This window comes from Euprymna scolopes, chromosome 22, assembly GCF_053919585.1.
Source record: "Euprymna scolopes isolate OS-2025 chromosome 22, ASM5391958v1, whole genome shotgun sequence".
NCBI lineage: Eukaryota > Metazoa > Mollusca > Cephalopoda > Sepiida > Sepiolidae > Euprymna > Euprymna scolopes.
This window is the reverse complement of record NC_136503.1, coordinates 20320511-20342938: the sequence shown is the minus strand read 5'-3', so window position 1 is coordinate 20342938 and position 22428 is coordinate 20320511. Positions and strand designations below refer to the sequence as shown.

The window sequence follows — 22428 nt, the reverse complement described above, 5'->3', positions numbered from 1 at the left end:
TCATCACATTTTGGTCAACTAATCCTCTGATCTGCTTTGGGTAGGATTGAAACCGCTCTCTTCAGAAAATGCTAACTTGGAACCATAGAGACTCAAGCCGATATCCACTGCACTACAGGTCCCAGAAGTGGATAGAGGTATTGAGTCTGTACGATTCTGGGTCAATATTGTTTGAAGATAGCAGTTTCAATCCCACCCAAAGTGTGGTGAGACAACATCTATGCAAGGCAGTAATTACTGGAGATACAGTTACAAGACTGTATCCTGTCGCGGTTAACTACTTGAATAAGGCCAGAAGAACAGTTGGTCGAAACGGGGTGAAACAAAAACAACCATAAACATAACAATCCGCAAAAAAAAAAAAAAAAATCAATACACAAATTATGAAGCCTCATCTCGAAAGATTTCAAAAAATAAAATAATACGAAAATTCTTCAGGTGCACCTTGTCAAATTCGGAACTCTGACTCTGAAATTTTGAATTGAACCCTCTATGTAATCTATGGGATTAGATTGTTCTCGTCATGAATTAGATAAAAAGTTCAATTCGAAATTTTATATAAATTTTAGAATTCAACAAGATGCACTTGAAGAAGGTCGGAGCTTACATCGATTAAAACGTTGTGAAAATAACATTCAAGATGAGAAGAGTATTCCGAAGAATTCAAATAATATGAAATATATTTATGATTAGATAATATTCAGCGCAGAGAGACACTTCTTTCCTTTATAGATGATCTTCCTTCAAACTCTGAGGCCTGCGATCATTTGAGTATCTTTTTTAACCCCAAATAAGGCATATTGTCACTGAAGTACAAACGGCTACTGTGAGAGAGGTCAGATTAATAACACAGCAACCTAGGTGGGGATTTGGGTAGCAATATGTTTGTGTACATTACATATAAATTTCTGCATGTTGGCATGGCCAGAGGAGAAGGAAGAGCAATTGAAAGTCTCCATACTAGGTTATAGGCGACTGGGGATCGCCTGTGAATTTAATATTACCTTGACACTTGCTCCCTCAGAGGAAGCTGGTTCATCCCGCCTATAGTGAATGTTGTACAACAAATAAATAATACTAGGTTATCATCGTACGTAGATGTGTAACTTTTCTTTCCTGCTGACCGTGCCCAGGTCAGACATTCCAATCCGAACAAGCGTTGTCATTTCAACTCGCGGGACCTGTGGATATTCCACAGTGGACTCTGTCATATGTAATATAATGACGTTGACATTCTGTGGATGTTCAGTGTAAATGGAAATGCCCTGATATTATTGTAACTCTTTTGTTAAAATTGCAAACGTATTTATCTAAGCTAGCAGGGACGCCGATATATGATATTTTAATTTTTGCAGATTTCATATATTATAGAGTTCGGATTTTTATTAATTATAAAGTTGCGATTTCAAAAATAAAAAAATATGTCCATATAACTTGGGTGCATTAGCTTGAATCAAAACGGAAACGAAAACTTATGAAGAAAAAAAAAAAAAAAATATATATATATATATATATATATATATATATATATATATATATATATATTTGGTAGGTATGTGAAAATGCCAAGGCTTTTGCGAGGGTTAAGTGGCATTGGTAACTTGAGTAAGCCGTAATTCTGTGCACTGAGGTATGTGTCATAAATTGGCCCCTACCACCTATATCCGGGGGGTTAACTACACCGCAGGGATACTGATGAGGTAGCACACATGTTTCGCTACATGCTGGTATTTGAATTATTTCCATACGTTCAGTAGAAGTGTAAAAAATTTTGAAGTGAAGTTTTGTGTCATTTAAATCATCATTATTAGACCTGAAGGTAAGTTGTAATAGTTTTGAAACTATATATATTCGTTAATATAGATATTAAACCTTATTTGTGCGAAATATGAAGCCTATATGACTTTACCTTCATTGGTTTTGAGTTTACCTAAAATGTGAAGCCGTTACGAAAATTTTCAAAATTTCACTAACGCCATATCGTTAACCTACGCACTTTCACTTTGTTTACAAATATTTTCCAACAACGGCAATGACGCCAAACTACGGCTGGCTAAAAAAATTCTTTTAAATTATTAAAATTTATTTCAGCATAATGAACTTTTAGGATTTAAATTTTACTTTCTTTAAACCAAAACATTTCTCCCCGGCAAAATGTATTTTTTTCTATTTTATCATTTTATCGAGCTGCTTTTTTTTTTTCTTCCATTTTGTTACTTTGCTTTTTTATTCTATGATAAACTAATAAACACATTTACAATTAAAAAAAATACAAGAGTTATTTTTAAAATTAAAAAAATAAAACTTTCATGAATATATTTTTTAGTATGCACATTTTGCAAACTTTAAATTCTAAAAGTTTTAATAATTTAAAAAGAAATTTTGGGTTTGTATTACTGTACACATTCGAAAAAGTTGTCAAAAAAACAAATATATAACAAATAAATATTATCAAAGGCAAGATAAGTTACTTTTCTACCAAACTGGATACAGTTTTTGTTTTTATTCAATGTAACATGTTTATTCAGCTCGAAAAACATGCAGTGCTTACCGTTGTAATTGTATTGGAAAATTCAAAATGGCGGCCACTCTCTCTTAAACACGGTAAGTTTGGGAAAAGGTGTTATAAATAATAAACAAGACAAAATACTATTAAAAAAACACCGAATATATGCCAACTTATGTCACGGTAACATATAATGAGCGAATTTCTAACAGTATTTTGTCTAGTTTATTATTTATAACATCTTTTCTTGAACTTACCGTGTTAAAGAGAGTGTCGGGCGCCATTTTGAATTTTCCAATACATCGATTAACACTGTATTCGAGCTGAATAAAAACACGAAAAATATATCCAGTTAGGTAGAAAAGTAACTTATCTTGCCTTTGATAACATTTATTTGTTATATATTTGTTTTTTTGACAACTTTTTCGAAATTTTAATTTATATGCTAAAAGAAATTTTAATAATTTATATGCTAAAAGTTCATGAAAAATGTAAAAAAAAATTATATTTATTGGTGTTTGTATGATGAGAAATAAAAAAAAACGGTGCTTCTGCAGTTTATTTTGACATAAAAAATCAGCATTAGCAGTAGACTTCATATGCGGGGATGTAATATTGCCTTAGTAATTGAGCACTGCATCTTCCGCCCCAGCATCCCCTTTCACCTCTTAATCTTGTAAATAATTCATTAATAAACTTTCAAAATATATTTTTCTTGTTCTCCATTCAATAAGCTCTCCAGTGATATTTGTCTTTTTGAAATCGGACAAGAAATAAGAAAGCTATGACAAAATAACTGTGAAAAATCTTGATATCGGTCACAACTTTGTTAAGGAAATCCATTGATTCTATTGTCCAAAATTAGCCTCAAATTTCAGCTTTAGAATTGTTGTAACTTTCTTATTATTTGTCCTACAGAGGTGGTTCAAGTATCATTAGAATGATCTCTGCATACTCTTTCTGCTGAGCTGTTCCATTTTGAGATATGTTAACTTTGAAATTTTCTTTCACGTACCTATATTTGGTCTGATGAGGTGGTCTCTTTGAATTGAGATTCCACTGAAACATATATACACATATGTAACCAATAATGTTTGTATAATAAAGACTATATATATATATATATATATATATATATATATATATATATATATATATATATATATATATATACACTTGAGTTCCTTCAGCTATACGCGAAATTGAAACTGAAACCAAAACTTATTACAATTCTTGGTAAAATTATTTATTACAAGAAATGGAAGGTCATAACAATTAAACGTCAGTCACTCGGAAGAAAAACGATGTAAGAGTGAGACACAAAATAGCACACACGCTATCGTATTAATAAATAGGTTATATTTGACATTTTGCCATCATCTTCTGAGCGCATAAGTACACTACACTCGTTTCCAATAATTCGTTTTCTCTCTTTTCTTCGTTAAATGTTTTCAGAAAATTGTCCAGTCTTTTTCTGTTTTCGGTTTAACTGAGACTATCGGTTCAGTTTAATTACAGAGTAGACAAACCTCCGTTGTGTTTTGAACAAAGATTCACAAAAAGCCACGAGTACTTTCTTCGTTTTTTGTCATTCAATGAACTGGTTTTGTAGGGGTGATAGGAGAGCGGCGTGGAGAAATGTCATAGACAACAGGGAAACCAAAATGATGTATGTAAAATAAGGAGAGAAAAAAAAAAAAACATTCTTGGAATGAAAATTCGTATATTCTCTCATTCTCGAATGGTTTTAATGATTAGAGCGCGGTGACTTGAATTTTTTTTTTTTTTTTTTCGCGTGTAATTTTGCAAATTAGGGTCAACAAGCTGTAAATATTACCGGATTTAAATAATGAAAGTTTCTACTTACAGAAGGGATTTTTAAAAAATTATATTTTTGTTTGTTTTGTCTTCATAAGAAACGAAAGAGACGAGGGTGGGGTGCATTAAAATACTTTTGCGGATATTTTTTTTTTTTTACTATAGACAAAAAAACGAAACAAATGGTAAAGGAACGAATATATAACAAATAAATGTTACCAAAGGCAAGATAAGTTATTTTTTACATACCTGGATAAGTTTTTGTGTTTTAACTTATTTTAAAACGTTTTTTTTTTTTTTTTTTAGTTTGAAACAATGAGTTGCTAAGTCAAAACGAGAACAAGATGACTGGCATGAGACGGTCATCTGGAGGAGACTCTATAATTGCTCAAAAATCGAAAATGAAACAAAATATTAATAGAAATTCATCCAATAACTGCCATTGTTCTAACTTAGCAACTCCACACTACCTGTGTTTCAAACTTAAAAAAACACTTTAAAATAAGTTAAAACATGAAAACTTTCCAGGTAATTGAAAGAGTGACATTTTGCCTTTGGTAACGTCTATTTAATGCTCGTTTTTGCTTAAATTATTTCTTATTGCTACTTTGCTTTGGAATTGTGATTATAAAAAGTGTTTGTTTTTTCCGTTACCATACTTCTCTCTCTCTCTCTCTCTCTCTCTCTCTCTCTCTCTCTCTCTCTCTCTCTCTCTCTCTCTCTCTCTCTCTCTTAATTTTTCGTTTTTCACTTTTCTCTTTCTACTTGTTCATTCTCTTTGTTTACTTATAAAAATAATATATTTTCGGTCCCCCCCTCTCTCTTGCTTTGATAATGTTTAAAGTAGTGTTGGGACGATTAATCGGAATCGGGAATCATAAAAATCGGAGCTTTTTGGGGTATCGGAATCGGAAAAATTTTAGCTTATTTTCCGATGCCAAAGCCGATTCCTTACATTATTTTTTAATTTGATTTTGATTTAAGAAACATCTTCCACTGCTTGTAGTAATAATAAACTAATAAATATTTATTGATTTTAAACTTCCAGTAAGACTAAAATCTCTAGATCACCCCCTCACAAGTGTGTTTTTACGTTTGAGAAAATATAGGTACATTTAAGATGTGTTTTTACGGTAATCAGGGCAAAATAACAATTTTATAGCTAAATATTTAGAGATTTATAAAGAATCGGAATCGGTAATTGTATCGGAATCAAGAATTTAATATGGAATTTATAATTGTATCGGATTCGGGAAAAATATTGGAATCGTCCTATCACTAGTTACAAGGTTGCGGTCATAAAATGCAAGAAAAATTCTGTATCGGTGTATTAGTTTTATGTTGTTTTTGTTAAATATTATTAATTTACTAACAGGACCCGTGGTAACTCCATGGAATGAGAAATATATTTAATGAGCAAAAATATTTTGATGAAGTTTATATTTTTCTTGATAGTGCAAAAAATTAGTTTTTGGACAGAAAAAAACAATATGAGTTTATTAACATTTCTATGAGAATAGTGTCCATTTTTATCTAAAATATAGAACTGACACAAATGAGATAAATGTATAAATACTAATAAATACTCAGAAAGTAATACTGTGCTACATAGTTCAATACAAATAGTACAATGACTTTGTAAGAAAGAATCTTTAATTTACTCTTTCAGTCCAAAATTTCTTGGTAGACAATGTTTTTTTCCTTTTTTTTTTTTTGCCCTGTTTCTTTTTAATGTTGTTTTTTCATGTAGCAAAATAATGGGGGGTTGCCAGATTGCCTATTTAAAGCCAAATTTTGCAAAGTTGGCCTTTTTTTTTCTTTTTGGCCTTCAAAAATTGTATTTAGCCTTTTTTCAAAGCATAACGTACAAACTAATTAAAGAAGGAACGAGTAGATTCTTATATAGATTGATAAATCTGGTGCTACCATATCAGATTGTCTGAAGATATTGGCTTCCTAACTTAAATGTATCAAAGATTCCCTTTGCAAAACTCAATCATGTTCTACAAAGTCAAAAAACCACCAAACACCAGGAATAAATATTTGAAGATCTAAAGAACTTGAGACACAGCCTTTTTTTTTTTTTTCAAAATTACTAGATTCCGCATTTAATAACCTGAAGAAGGTTTATATGCTGTAAAACAAAACAACCAAACCAAACACTATGAATAAATATTTGAAGATCTTGAAACTATACACAATGCGAAATGACGTCACTATAAGGAAAAAGACTATAAAAAGGAGAGAGGGCACGTTAAAGAAGACTCGACCAGCAAAAGAATGAGGAAATATATGTTGTTGTTAAAAAAAAAAAAAAAGGAGTCGAGTTATTACTTATCCTATGTTCCTTGCGACGTACTCTGCTATAACGTGTTTGGTCTACATGTGTAACGTTACATTAGATCAGGAGTTAGGACCAATCGTAGTACTTGTGCTACCCCCTCCCCATGAAGGGCTATTTGGGTTTAAAATAACGAACAAAACTACTTGAAAACAATCCCCCACCCCTCTACCACAACTGAAACACAAAACTTTTTTTTACCAAATTACTAGATTCGACATTAAATAACTCAAAAAGAGTTGATATGCTGTCCAACCAAACATATCATATTGATAAATGGTTAATAATATTTTTTTGTTATTTTTATACAAATTTACTTTTCTTTTGAAACATGACTGCAAAGAAAAATAAATGAAAAAGAACAAATCAATTTGCCTAGATGATTATGTGCGCGTCTTGCTCCGCCATATTTAATAAAGTGGTTACTTTCCTCTTAAAAACCTCTCCAGAATTAAGATGAAAATCAGCCTTTTAATGCCTACGATATACAATTAATCACTAAAAATCTTTATAAAAAAATACACTATTTGATCAATTTACGTTATTTTTTTTAATATGTTATTTTCGTTTCATGACGGGTATGTACACGTTAAAGATTTGTCTGTATTTTTGTCTTATTTTTTAATTAGGTTGGATTCTAGATTTGCACCATATTTTCTTATATTAAAATAAAAAAAAAAAAAAAAAAAACAACCCATGTTTATTATCCGTTTGTTTACAGCAGGGTTTCCTAACCTTTTCGATAAACGCTCCCCTAGAACACTCGGATACCTACTACTGCCCCTCTCCCTACATGCATCCTTCCATCACAACGTTAGTAGTAGTGGTGGTAGTACATAAATGATTGGACATTCATATAGCTTTATCAACATTATGGGATGTAATTCTTGAATTTTATCCAATCAAAAATAAGTATGCAATCAATTTTCACATGAATTGTGAATCCCAAAGAAAATGGGTTAAGAAACCCCTAATAATGTTACTAGAAGTTCTCAGTCTTTCACCCCATCCAAAGAATCTCAAGGAGCCCCTATACGATAAATTTGGCCACCGCCCATCTGAAATCTTGTAACGCCTCTCGTTTACAGTGTGTACAGGTCAACTGGAAGAAACCAGTATAACCTAAATTTGTCACTTTGGCTTGTTTCTATGGTTCTTGAAACCTAATTAATCCAGAGATTAGTATATAATTTTTATTTTTGTTCAATTTTTTTAATATCACCTATATAGTAGCTGTTCCGATCTGGCATAGCCCAGAAGTATTTTTTTTTTTTAATATCGCCTAGATATATAGTAGCTGCCCCGATCTGGCATAGCCCAGAAGTTTTTTTTTTTTGTTTTTTGTTAATATCGCCGAGATATATAGTAGCTGTCCCGATCTGGCATAGCCCAGAAGTATTTTTTTTAATATCACCTAGATATATAAAAGCTGTCTCGATCTGGCATAGCCCAGGAGTATATGTATGTATATATATATATATATATATATATATATATATATATATATATATATATATTAACTATTACCTGAACCATTAATGATCAGTTTCTTGTCTGTAATTGTTTTGCTTGTTTATATGAAAAAGATAGTTTCTAAAGAAATTTGGGAAGAGGAGGGGAGGGTGGCTGGATTCTTACCACAGTGATGATTAAAGCATTACACCACACAACTTTCAGTGAAATGTGATGCTGTCAATCTCCAAATAAGAATAATTGAATGAGGACCAACAATCCTAGTGGTTTTTACAAGAAAACTAGAAACTTTTGTTTCAATATAAAAAAACAAATCATTTACCACCTGACGAAGGCCAGAGGAATAGTTGTCCGAAACGTTGTAGAACAACAACTAGAAGATGAGGATAATAGCAAATAAGTAAATAAATATATAATTGCTTATCTCAAAAAGATTACAATAATAAAAAATACTATAGCATTCGGTACAGACCCGATGATGGAAGACCAGATAAGAATGAAAAACTTGGATATATAAGATCAAAAATCCAACATTTATTGTCTTTTGAGGCTCGTGCCGCAGTGGATAGAGACATCGAGTCCCTGCAGATAACGGTTTCAATCCTATCCAAAGCCAGCTAGAGGCTTAGTTGGCCAAAACGTGGTGAGACAACAACTATAGAAGACAGTAATTACTGAGCATACGAAGGCCAGAGGAATAGACTTCATGGCTTGGTGGGGGATGCCCTTTTCTCTTCCCTGCAACCTTTCTCCCACAGAAGAGACGTAGCGAGCCTGTCTTTGTTCTATCGTTATTTCCATGGCAAGTGCTCGTCTGAGCTCCATTCTCTGGTCCCCCCTCGCCAATCTTTTTCAAAAAACACCCGACTAGCTGAAACCACTGTCAATAATTTTTCCCACTCCTTATTTGTGCCTAAATCAAAACGTAGATTCCACGAACAAAGCTTCTTTCTTAGAACTGCACACCTGTGGAACTCTGTTCCGCTTACCTGTTTCCCTCTCAACTTCAACCTGGATGTCTTCAAGTCCAACACAAACAAATTTCTGATGAACCGCCCCCCCCCTAAGTAATGGCACCTTATCAATTCTCCAATACTATTGCTACACTATCCCATTGAGTACTGTACACACAATAACCCTTATCCCCGAGTGGCCATTGGGCCTTGATAAGTGGTGAACTCCATGTAAAAAAAAAAAAAATAGTTGGCTGAAACATTGTGAAACAACTATGAGATGAGGATAATAGTTCGCAAATGAATCAATCATTTGATATTCGCATTAAATATTTTGTTTGTTGACAAAGCAAATCTATTATTTGTTTGCTTTTTTTTTTATCTGTCTGGGACAAAGAATTCCTAATCAAATTATTCCACTTGTAATACATCCTTCATGTTTGAAATGATAGGCCTGCTTTCTCTAATCTCTTTCCAACCAGCTGTTCACCGCTTTTCACACTTTATATCCGGGTACTCTTTCTGTAACAGTGGCTTCTTAGTAATTGTATATGCTTGGATTTAGGACCAAGCATAGTACTTGTATTACCCCCCCCCCCACCCTATGAAGTGATATTTACGCATAAAATAAGGAACAAAACTTGTAAACTTCCCCCTCCGTCACAATTGAGAGCACCTCTGATAACAGGGATTGATCATGATTACCATTTTTGTTATTGCATTTTCACCCCCAAACAAGGCACAGTGCCACTTTGATGTAGGGAGCTACTATCTGGGACATAATTTGCAGGGGTACTATGTAGGGAGTTGAGCTGCAAGATGTCTGTTTACATTACATTTGAACTTCTGCATGTCAGTATAGTCAGGGAAGAAGGAACCCGGAAGAGAATTCTAAAGTCTAACAGTTCTAGGGAAGAAACTATTAGAACAGAAGGCTTTCTTGCATTTGGGGATTTCTATTGTGTAGGGGTGGGATTTTGCTGCTTGTCGGGTTTGTTGGGAGTAGGGTGTACAAGGATTTGTAGTTTATCAGAGCACCTAAGATTAAAATACTTGAAAGACAGGCAGAGGGATGCAACATTTGGCGTGGGGACAGAGGTTGAAGCCTAGCTGACAGTGCGAGACCTATTAGGTTGGTGACTCTTTTTTGAACTCTTGTCTAAAAGTGAGAGACTAGTAACAGATGCACCAGCACAAATGTGGCAACAATACTCCATACATGGGTAAATGGTGGCCTTGTAGAGGTGCAGGATACTCTCAGGCATAAATAACTTTAGCATGATAGAGAGAGCCCACCTTCTTTGCAGCATTTGTTTTGGGCTCAAATCAAATTAAAAAGATTGATCCATATCCAAGTAACCTACATTTTCAAGTGTTTAGACCCAAAATTGGCGGAGAGGTTTGGTAGAGTTTTCAAAAATCAAATTGTTGGACTTTGATCCCTTGACAGTCAACATTCTGGCTGAAAACCGATTAAAAAGGTTTTCCCAAATCTCAATACCCCTTATGTCAAATCTGTAGACTCTATAAGAGCCAAGTTTGTCCAAGGATGGAGTACTGTTGCCACATCTGGGCAGGAGCTGCTAGAAAGGGCTTATCCTGTCTAGATAGAGTTCAAAATAGACTTTGTAGCCTCATAGGAGATGTCCTTTCTTCTTCTCTGCAACCCCACAGAAGAGATGTAGCGAGTTTGTCTTTGCTTTATCGTTATTTTCATGACAAGTGCTCAACTGGGCTCAGTCTATGGTCTCCCCTCACCAAACTTTCACAAGAAACACTCGTCTAACTAAAAACGCTATCAATAATTCCCTTCACTCTTTATCTGCGCCTAAACCTAAACGTAGATTCCATGAACAAAGCTTCTTTTCTTAGAACTACACGCCTGTGGAACTGTCTTCCATTTTCCTGTTTTCCAGCTGACTACAATATGGTTGACTTCAAGTCCAATGTAAACAAGTTCTTGATAAGCCATTCCCATTAAGTTAACAAATTTACCGAATTTCCATTACTGACAATTACTATATTGTCCAATTGACTACTGTACACTCTTTAACCCTTATCCTCGAGTGCCCCTAGGCCTTGATAAGTGGTGACGCCTATGTAAAAAAAAAAAAAAAAGTATCATATTGCTAAATAATTGTTAATATTTTTTTGTAATTTTTGTTGCATAAGAGACCATATTAGAGAGAGAAACGGATGGTGACATACATATTGATGAGGGGAAGATACATTTATACAGATATTACAGAGGGGGAAGAAGAGAGAAGACATTTATACTTTTTACTGTTCTGTGGATGTTCCTTCTTTTTAATATATATTAGAGTGGAGAGAGATTGATCAGTTCTTTAACACTAGAGGGGACAGTCATTACTTAGATGGAGAGGGGAACACATTTCTTAGATGGAGAGGGGGCACATTACTTAGATAAGTTATACACAAAGTTCATTATAAAGATGAGTGGGAACAATGTTCATATAAATGATTTCACATTACCTTCAATTTGGTAGAAAGACGACACGAAGACGGCAGTTACAAAAATATGAGATGTTCTTTTATTCCATTTGACCGGTTGAAATGATTATGACATCCAGGAATTCAAAGTTGTTTCTACATGCTTAAAACTTTCCCCTTCGCTTTTAAAGTGGGATCCTCCTCTGATTCGATCCGGACTCGACTCTGGACTCCGTCTCTCTCTGTCTCACTAATCTCACTAAAACTAGCAAACTATATTGAGAATTTGCTTTTCTACTATGACCTCATGTATGGCTCTCAACGTGACTCACTCATGTGGAAACTCACGTGGCCTAAACATACGTGGTTCACACATGTTCCCAAACCATTTCTGCAGACAAAGAATTCTCACTAATCTATTTTTCGACCTAACCTATTTTTCAACATATTTAAATTGCATTGTTCTTTATTTTCTCTGACCTTATTTTAATTCAGTTTTCATGAAAAGAAATGAACAATTAAAATTCCTTTTCCAACAACATCTCTAAACTATTTTATGTGAAACTGAACAATGCCAGATTTCTTTCTGAATCTATTTCTGAACCTTGCTTGCAAGGTTCGAATCTCAGTCTATCTAATGTTGTTCTTACTTACAGGAAAATGGCTCTTTTCTTGTAACATTTTATATAAATTTATTTTTCTTTTAAAACATGACTGCAAAGAAAAATAAATGAAAAAGAAGAAATCAATTTGCCTAGATGATTATGTGTGTCTTGATCCGCCATATTTAATAAAGTGGTTACTTTCCTCTTAAAAACCTTTCCAGAAATAAGAAATGAAAAGTTATTGTGAAGTATAAACAGACAAAATTATATAGAAATCAGTTAGTTATAACTTTTCAGAAAGTTTTATAAAAATCCAAGGCATCAATTTTTTTTTAATAAGCACAAAAGTGTCAATTTTAGCCATTTTAACCCGAAAGCCACCCCTAGGTGGGGCAACCGGAGTTTTCCTGGAAAATTTGTTCTGTTACTTTTTTTTACTCATATTATGTTTAATGTTTGTGCAGAACTTTAAAAAATTCCAAGGCGTAGTTATTGAGAAAAGTGTAGATGAACAAATGGACAAGGGTGAATTTACAGGTCTACCCTCCTTTGTCGGGGGGTGGGGGGAGGGACAAAAACTGTAACAGATAAATGCGTCGTATTAAAACTCTGAAAGTAGAAGATAAGAAATGTTTGTTTTGATTTGTGGATTTTTTTGTTTTTGTTTTAATACCAATCATCAATGTATTATTTACTAAAGTAAATACATCGCTGTTGACATGTGAATTTCAAGTAGTTACAAATTATAAAACTAGAAAGCTTAACGTGAATAAGTGTAATCATATGTAGGGAAAGTGTCTTAATTTCATTCAGAAACTTTTTCGTAAAGAAACTAAAAAATTTAATAATTGGATATCCGGCCATTTTGAATTTTCTATTTCAAAGAAACTGCATAGTTACACACGATTACTTCATTAATTTTGATGAGCAAGGGGAAACCAATTTTTTAGACGGAGTAAGTATTTTCAAGAAAAAAATTAATCAAAATAAAATAGATTTGGGTCAGTAACACAGTGAAAAGAAAAATTAAAAATATGTTACAATAGAACCCCGAGATACGGCATGAAAAATTAGTAACAAAATCTAGTACAGTTCAAACAGTAGCGTTTGAATATATGGATAAGTGGCAGTTTTAGTCATTTAGAACTGCTTTAAATCTTCACTGATCACTCATTTTTTGACCAAATTTCAAACAATTATTACAGTTTATAGACCATCTTCTCAGCTATATTGTGGAACATAATTTTCGTTCAGTAAAACAAAAGTTATTATGAATTTTCTGGTGTTCAAAATCATAAAAATATGTAAGGCCGTGAGCGACGCTTTTTATGACTGGTTTCCATAGCAACATCGTCGCTTCAGCGACTATTGTCAGGAAAAGAAAAGTAACTTGTGAAACAGACAGAATGAAAGCATGAAAGGGAGATAATTGGGGTATTTTATTGAAAGCAGACGAGTGTCATACATTGTTATTACATATGTGTTTAGGGAGGCAAATAAATAAGACTGAAATTAAACAAAGAACAAGTGAATTTATTAGAAGCCTGGAAAAATCATGGATTACAATAGAAAAATGTGAGCATGAAAAGTAATATGGTTAAGCTTAAACATGGAAAAGAAAAGGACAAGATATTCTAGTAAAAATATTAATAAATTTATAACTTAAAATATTGCAGCATTAAATTTTTTTTTAACTCAATTTATAACATTATATAATCAATTCTTAATGCTGCAATATTTTAAGTTATAAATTTATTAATATTTTTACTAGAATATCTTGTCTTTTTCTTTTCCATGTTTAAGCTTAACCATATTACTTTTCATGCTCGCATTTTTATATTGTAATAATACACATGTATATAATCAAATAACATTACAAATAACACCTAACGGGGAGGGGGACAAATACCATAACCAGGGTCCGGAAAAATATTGTGTTCCACATCGTAACCTGAAACTCTCTATAACAGGCATGAGGGGAAAACAAATGAACACATATCTAAGGAAATGGCAAAAACACTAGAGGATGACCTCCAATCTGTAGTGGAATGGGGACATAAATGGATGGTCACATTCAATGCTGCCAAGACTAAACTGGTTTCCTTCAATAATTACAAGAAACCCTCTCTGCCACCAATAGCAATGGCCAGTGACTCCCTGTCTGAGAGAACATCTTTCAAACTGCTTGGCCTAACGTTCACAGGAAACATGAGTTGGAACAATTACATTGAAAACATTGCCAGGGCTGCTGCGAAAAAGGTAGGCTCTCTCTACCGTGCTAGAAAACTACTGACACCTGAAAGTATCCTGTACCTCTATAAGGCCACCATTCGCCCATGTATGGAGTATTGTTGTCACATTTGGGCTGGTGCATCTGTTGCTAGTCTCTCGCTCCTAGACAAGGTTCAAAAGAGAGTCGCCAATCTGATAGGCCCTGAACTGGCATCTAAGCTTCAGCCTCTGTCCCATCGACGAAACGTTGCATCCCTCTGCCTGTTCTACAAGTATTTTAATGGTGAATGCTCTGACGAACTGCAGACACTTGTGCCCCCACGACGTAGACACCCTCGACAAACCCGACAGGCAGCTAAATCCCACCCCCACATTGTAGAGATCCCTAGATGTAAAAGATCTTTCTACTCCAGTAGTTTCTTCCCCAGAACCGCTAGACTCTGGAATTCCATTCCAGGTCCCTGCTTCCCTAATTGTACTGACATGCAGAAGTTCAAGTGTAACATGAACCGACATCTTGCTGCCCAAATCCCAACATAGTGCCCCAGCAGTTGCTGCCCCTGATAGTAGCCCCCTACACCAAAATGACAATGTACCTTGTTTGGGGTGAAAATGTAATAAAAAAAAAAGAAAAAAAGTATCTTGGGGCCACCGCATCCCAGGTTTCTACTGCAGTCTGAATCAAGTATTTATACATGAGATGAATTGATATTTAGGTTTGACATTGAAAATCCAGAAAAAATCTTTATATATTGAATCAGAAAAATCGTCTGAGTCGCATGTCAATGTTCGCTCTACACAGGTCTGAATGCTTCTTTCTTAGAATTGCCCGCCTATGGAACACTGTTCTGCTGGCTTGCTTCTTGACTGACTACAATATCGTTGCCTTCAAGTCCAATGTAAATAAGTTCGGAAAAGTCTGACAATGTTCACTCTACACAGATCTAAACGCTTCTGCCCAATCCCCCCAGCAATCTGCTTTTCTGGTGCCCGGGCACACCTTAAAATCACATGTGAGACACAATTTTCCGAGAACTGTGCAATTTTCCGAGAACTTCTTTGAAGTGGAGGTACAATGCATGTTCCATCTTCACTTTTGCTCTCATCCGCGATCTGTAGGTCGGAAAAAAATGCGTCCTCTGGGAGGGCACTGATGTCTGAGTCACTTTTGGATAGAGCTGGTGCGAACCAGAGCGATGCCTCACTGGTCTCCGACTTCGATTCGCTTGTTGCCAGCTGCAGGTCCCTAACATAATGGGGCATGCTGTTGACTCGCACTGCCTGTGTGCTGATCACCTCAGTAACGCACCCAATTCCGTACCTCATTGTACACTTGCCACGTGGGTTTTTAATCCAGACGCCATTCCCTTTCTTCAGCCTATCTCTGGTTGTTTCCAGTTCGGGCAACAGGTTTTTTACCTTTTACTCTGACATGATACCTGTATGAGATATCATCTTTCAGAAAAATGGTAAAATATTATTTTTGAAAACCAAATTTCTTCAAAAAGGCTTGATTTGTGAAATTTGATTTTAAAAGGGACAATCCTTCAACCCTGGAAAAAAAATATAAGTGACCTCCTTTGATGTATCCTCGTTTTCGAATATCATTATAATAATATATTATCATTGTTGTAATGGTGTGAGAAAAGAACTAGTAATTTTGACGTGCAGCTGTTTTTCACCAGAGATAGAAGTTGTCAAAAAAGAACATCATCGCCTGCCAAGAGGTGCTAGACTGAATAATTAAATTAAAGATGGTCTCTTACAATGTGATTTAATGATTTGTATTGAACTATGTAGCACATTATTATTTTCTAAATATTTACTAGTACTTATTAATTCACCTCATTCGGACCAGTTTTATATTTAGAATACAATGGACACTATTTTCATAAAAATTTTAATAAACTTGTACTTGTTTCATGTTTTCAGTGAAAAAAAAAAGTAATTTTTTGGACCATCCAGAAAAATATCAACTTTATGAAAAAATTTATTGATTTCTCATTCTGTGGAATTTTCATGGATTCTGCTAATTATCATTAATATACTTGGTATTATTCTCACTAATATAATGATTGTTGTCATTATTATAATTATCATTGATTTGATTCCTATGATTACCATTGTAATTGCTACTATTATGCTTATCGTTACAATGCGTGTGCATTTACCGACCTGCGATTGCCACAAAGTTGGCTTGTGCTCACTCATCAGCTGACAGAAATAATCGGAAAAGGTCAGCTGAGTGTTTCTCAATTTATAACAAACACACTTTCTGTTTTTAGCTAATACGAATCTATGATTTTTTATAAATTGGAAAAAAATTTTTAAAAATAATAATTTTAATCTCGTAGGTTAGGGTTCGGTTACATGTTACGGTTATTCCCGTCAGCGTCCAGTCCTTGATCAGCAGTGACTTTATTGGCATAAAAAATGTTAAATTTTAAGACAGAAAAACAATGAAGACACAGGTATTAGAGAAACACATCTGTTTGTGAACATAAAAATGGTATTTAGTGATAATGGCAGTTTCGAAATATACAGGGCGTTCAATAATAAACGTTATAAAGTAATATTCTCATATCAATTATATCGATGGAAGTATGCAAACGCTTAAGGGAAACTTTATCTAGTCTATACATATATATATATATATATATATATATATATATATATATATAAGTGAAAGTGTCTGTGTGTGTGTCTGTGTACATTTCCCTACGCAATAACTCTGTCAATTTTAAGCCTACAGATTCGAAATTTCATATACAGAGTATTGAGATTTGGGAAAATCGAAGTGATTGGTTTTCGGACAGAAATTTTGCGATTAAGGGATCAAAGTTCGACAATTTTGGGTCTAAACACGTGAAATTTTAGATATAGGTTCCTTGGACATGGATCTAACTTAATAACTTAATTTGAGCCCAAAACAATAAATTTTAAGGGGTCAAAAAAGGAGTCAAAGTTTTTTAAAAATTGACCTCTGCGGTTTCTTCCAAATTACTCAGACAATTTCTGGTCTAAATATTTGAAATTTTACATAAAGGGTATTCAGAGATAGGGCAAGCTTTTTCATCAGTTTGGGTCGAAAATTTTTAGTTACCAATATATAAATGTATGCATGTATGCATGTTCGCATGTCTGCCTAAAACTTTCAATAGAGGCGATGGATTTTACCAAGATTAGTATCATTTTAAAGTTCGATCTTTCATACAACAAATATCGAAAAATTGGCTAAAAACATTAATATCTTCCCCTTCAACTAGACACTTTTCTACAGGGGGGGGGGTCACTTTTTTTGCCGATATTTTTGAAAGTTATCCTCTCCTTTAGATTGTCTAGCCTTAATTTTTAAAAATGTCACTTCTGGTTTGGCAGTGGTCGTAACAGCATAAACGTTAGGGTTTTACCCCGTTCTTTTCCTCCTTCGCGGTATGGGTTCGAGCCTGCCTTCCTACTTCCACATTTTTTTTTTTTTGTTCAACAGACACATCCAAACACCTGGGCAACGCCGGGCCGAAATGCTAGTATATATATATATATAAAAGTGAAAGTGTCTGTCTGTGTATGTACATTTCCATACGCAATAACTCTGTCAATTTTAAGTCTAAAGACTCGAGATTTGATATACAGGGTACTGAGATTTGGAAAAATCTATGTGATCCGTTTTTGGCCAGAAATTTGGTGATTAAGGGGTCAAAGTTTAACGATTTGACCTCTATCAAATTCCTCTGACAATTTTGGGTCTAAAAACTTGAAATTTTAGATATAGGTTCCTTGGACATGGATCTAACTTAATAACTTAAGTTGAGCCCAAAACAATAAATTTTAAGGGGTCATAATAGGGGTCAAAGTTAAAAAAATTGACTGCTTTTTTTTTTTTTTTCTTTTTTTTTTTTTGCTCAACATACACCTCCAAATACCCGGGCAATGCTGGGCACCCATGCTAGTATATATATAAAAGGCAGATGCGGTGCGCGCATTTTTGTATGTTCAAGAAAGTCTTAGAACTCTTTATATACCTCCTAGATCATAATATGTATGATTTGCGAACGTGTGTCATGTCTAGATTTATTTACGTCGACTTGTATAAAGTTCTTGCTATTTCGGCTTTTCACGTGTTCATTCGTCTTTTTCATATAAAGTGAAACTGATCTGATGCGAAGGTGCGGTTCCTAGTCTTTGTGCCGGGAATGCCCAGAAAGCAATAGGCGTTTGATCAATGTGGGGGGGAAACTCCTTATATCAGACAATTGCTATTCATATGGACACTCTCCTCTTTATGGGGAGCTGCTTTCCCCCCAACATTTTAGCAAAAAAAAAGGTTGAGAAACAAAACCAAAATAACTATCCCGCAGTTCACTGCGAGATTTCTATGGCGTGATTATTAAAATCACGCACCTGTCAATTTAACTTTTTCATCGTTAAATTTGAACTCTGTTTAGTTACTCTCCCTTCGTGGGCGAGTGGTAAGTTGTCAGGGTTTTTTTCACACTTTCTTTTCCACTTTCACCTCAACGTTCTGGGTTCGATCCTACCTACTTATCAAAACTGTTTTTGTTTTTTTTACCCCCCCCCAACACACACACACCTACAAACATCTGGACAACGTCGGGTACCCTGCTAGTATGTCTATAAATCTATAAAGTGAGAATGTGTGTGTGAGTGAGGACACTTCTCAACCTATACACTCAACGAATTTTTAATCTACAGACTTTAAATTTGGTGTGTAGGGTATTCAGATATGTGGAAAACTATTTAATCGATTTTCATCTGGGAAAAGGGTTGCTAAGGGGTAAAAATTGAAAAATTGGTATGTAGGCGTAATTGGATTTTTATCCATTTTCAATTGTTTCACGACTGAGCATGCACGGTTGTGAAACATGACAGCTTCCTTATGTTAAGTATAAGTTGATTTGAAAACACATTTTAAAGATCATGTCAAGTTGGTCTAATGGTTATCGTACTTGACTCACTGTGTTTAGGTTTTAGTTTCAATCGCCGCTTGAGTATTTTTTTTTTTACTTACAGGACGTGAAATGTTTAGGAAAAACATGATACTCGCATGCACACGTCTCAGTTTCTTTCCGTTTATTTTTACTTCACTTTTTTTAAAGAAATTTAATGTCATCTTTAATACCTACGGTATTTCCGTTTATAATAAATAAGAATTTTGCGTCAATTAAAATATAATATTTATGCATATTTTACGACCGGGCAATGCCAGACGGCTTTCAAGTAAGAATCAATTTACTTCCTCAATTTTATTTTTAAAGCATCCAGATTGGTGTGATTGGAAGCTGAAACTTTGCTCTCCAGAATGGACTAAATACTGAAATTCAGAAGATTACAGTCTAAGCATGATGAAGACTATTCTCAGGTGTTCTTTCTGTTTCTTAACAAAACAAAAAACACTTCTTTTAGTTGTCTGAACAGGAATGCCGCCCCTGAATTCCTTGTCATCCGTGGGTTTTTTTATACATTTTCTATTTTGCCCCACATGATCTCTTCCGTGGTCATCATTTATATTTTGATGCTTTATCCATCGCCATGTTTCTTCTTTTTTTTTTTTTTGCCTCCCTGTCGGTAAATCTGCTTTTCAGATCTCTGGTTTTCTTTTCTATTTTACTCTTTTACATGTTTTACATTGGAAAAGATTCCAGAACATTCTTGGCTAACCATTCTTGAAACTTGTTTTTCTCCATGTGAGAGAGCAAAAAAGTTTTTGTCTGTAGCGTATATTATATGAACTCTGGATAGCTGGTTCAACGAGTTCATTTGGTCTTTCCCAACATCACCTGTCTTTACAAGTGTCACTGGTATATTTTTTTATTTATTTTTTTTTTATTCAATTTTCACCCCAAACAAGGCACAGTGCCACTTTGAAGCAGGGGGCTACTATTAGGGAATTAATTAGCAGGGTCATTATGAAGGGAGAAGAGTAGAAAGATGTTTGTTAACATTACACTTGAACTTCTGCATATCATTGCAGTTGGGAAAGCAGAATCCCGGAAGGGAGTTCCAAAGACCCGCAGTTCTGGGGAAGAAACTACTGGAGTAAAAGGCCTTCTTGCACCTAGGGATCTCCACTGTAAAGGGATGAGACTTAGTAGCTTGTCGGGTTTGTCGGGGGTAGTTACGTCGGGGAGGTACAAGTGTTTGCAGTTCGTCAGAGCATTCACCATTAAAGTATTTGTAGAACAGGCAGAGGGATGCAACATCTCGTCGATGGGACAGAGGTTGAAGCCTAGATGACAGTTCAGGACCTATCAGGTTGGCGACTCTTTTTTGAACCCTGTCCAGGAGCGAGAGACAAGCAGCAGATGCACCAGCCCAGATGTGACAACAGTACTCCATACATATTGCTAGTCATCATTCAATTTATTCCTGAAAGTCAACAGAATAGCCATGTCTCTATAGAATAATATTTGCTATCAGATGAGTAGCCGAAACTCGTTATGAAACAAGCAACCAACAAGATATTGTTGTTTGGAAGAAACAGAATACCGTGTAGGCTTGCATAGGATTGATGGTTGCAGAATGTGTTGGATTTTGTGGGTTTTTTTTTTTAATTTTTGTGTTCTATTTTTTTACTTGTGAGCCACTGTGCACACCTTGATAGCCAACAGTGTGAGAGACGACTACACAGTCAGAAGAGAAGACAAATGAGACAATCACCATAGAAACAGTATTAGAGTTGGTGTTTGCTGTTGAGTGGGGTAGCACATGGTTTTATCACATTCGTGTTTATTGGCTGTTTTCAATTGTGATTTTCGGAGATTTGAGTCCTGACTCAAATAATCTGATTTGAAGTACTAGCAACATTTTCTGAAGTGCTTTTTTGTCCAATACAACAATGATGACTGAAGAAACTTTCTATGATAATTCTCTTGGGTCAGTTTCGCACTTTCATCCACAAAAATCAAAGGAGTTTTCCCAATTTCGGTTATGGCGGCTTGAAACATCACTGATGCTGCACCTTGCCCCCAATTAACAACTCGTAACTCAGCATCACCTGTACAAGATCAAATCCAATCATTTTGTCATATATTAACATGATGCTGGATGTCAAATTTCTTTTCATCGCTGATATGGATTTCAACCTTTTTGTTTATGTTTGACAAAATTGCAGATATCAATTGGTGTTTGTAAGGTGATGTTTGGAGATCAGTGTGAAGTACGATGGACATTGTTCAAATGGATACTTTTGACTTCTTTGCTAGATTTTTGAGCGTTTTTTTTGTTTTATTTATTTTTACTTGTGAGTCACTGCTTATCAAGACCTGAAGGACACTCAAGGATAAGGGTTTCTCCTCCACTTTTCCCTAGTGGATTAGATCTCTGTTGATGTTTGAGCAGTACTAGGACACCCTTATCTTGGTTTATTAGGAATCACTTTGAATTGTTTCCACATTCTGTTGATATTTAGTGATTTAACAATATCCCTTGATGACTTTCCCAACTTGTACAACTCTAAAATCGCAATCCTGTGCCATTTTGGTAGAGGTGATATAAACCCTTCATTATTTATATAAATACCAAGAAAACATACAAGATTACCAAATTTTTACAATACTAAAAAAAAAAATTGTCATAGTAAATATTGAACACTCTATATAATGACATTCATGATCTGAATTGTCATAATTATTAAAATTAAGAACTACTTTATCAGAGAGAGTAATGAGATGATTAAATTCAAACTTTGAGAAAAATCCATGAAATTTCTAATTGTGGATAATTTTTTCTGATGCAAAAATTTACTGTCATGGCAGATTTGAAAAAGTGAATTATTTTGTGAATAGAGTAATACATTTTCAAAGCTACTAACAATGGTAAAAGCAAAGAAATTAAGGGAACATTTTCGGAAACTATCAAATGGAATATTTAACAAAATTTGATCTTACATTCTAAATTTTTGAGATAAGGATTGATTATTTGTTTTATTTTGTATTCTTCGGACTATTGTATTCAGCTTGTATTTGCATAATAAATCTTTTTGTCAAAATCGAGGAATCTGCAATTACCCATGGCATAATGGTACTTTGT

The 22428-nt window shown here is 34.4% G+C and overlaps 1 protein-coding gene across 1 annotated transcript in view; it reads left to right on the top strand.

The window, feature by feature from the left end:
• The window catches only part of LOC145243913 (dipeptidyl peptidase 1-like), a 98318-nt gene that overhangs the window by 40612 nt on the left and 35278 nt on the right, over positions 1–22428 (top strand). The gene's annotated exons all lie outside the window — the stretch shown is intronic.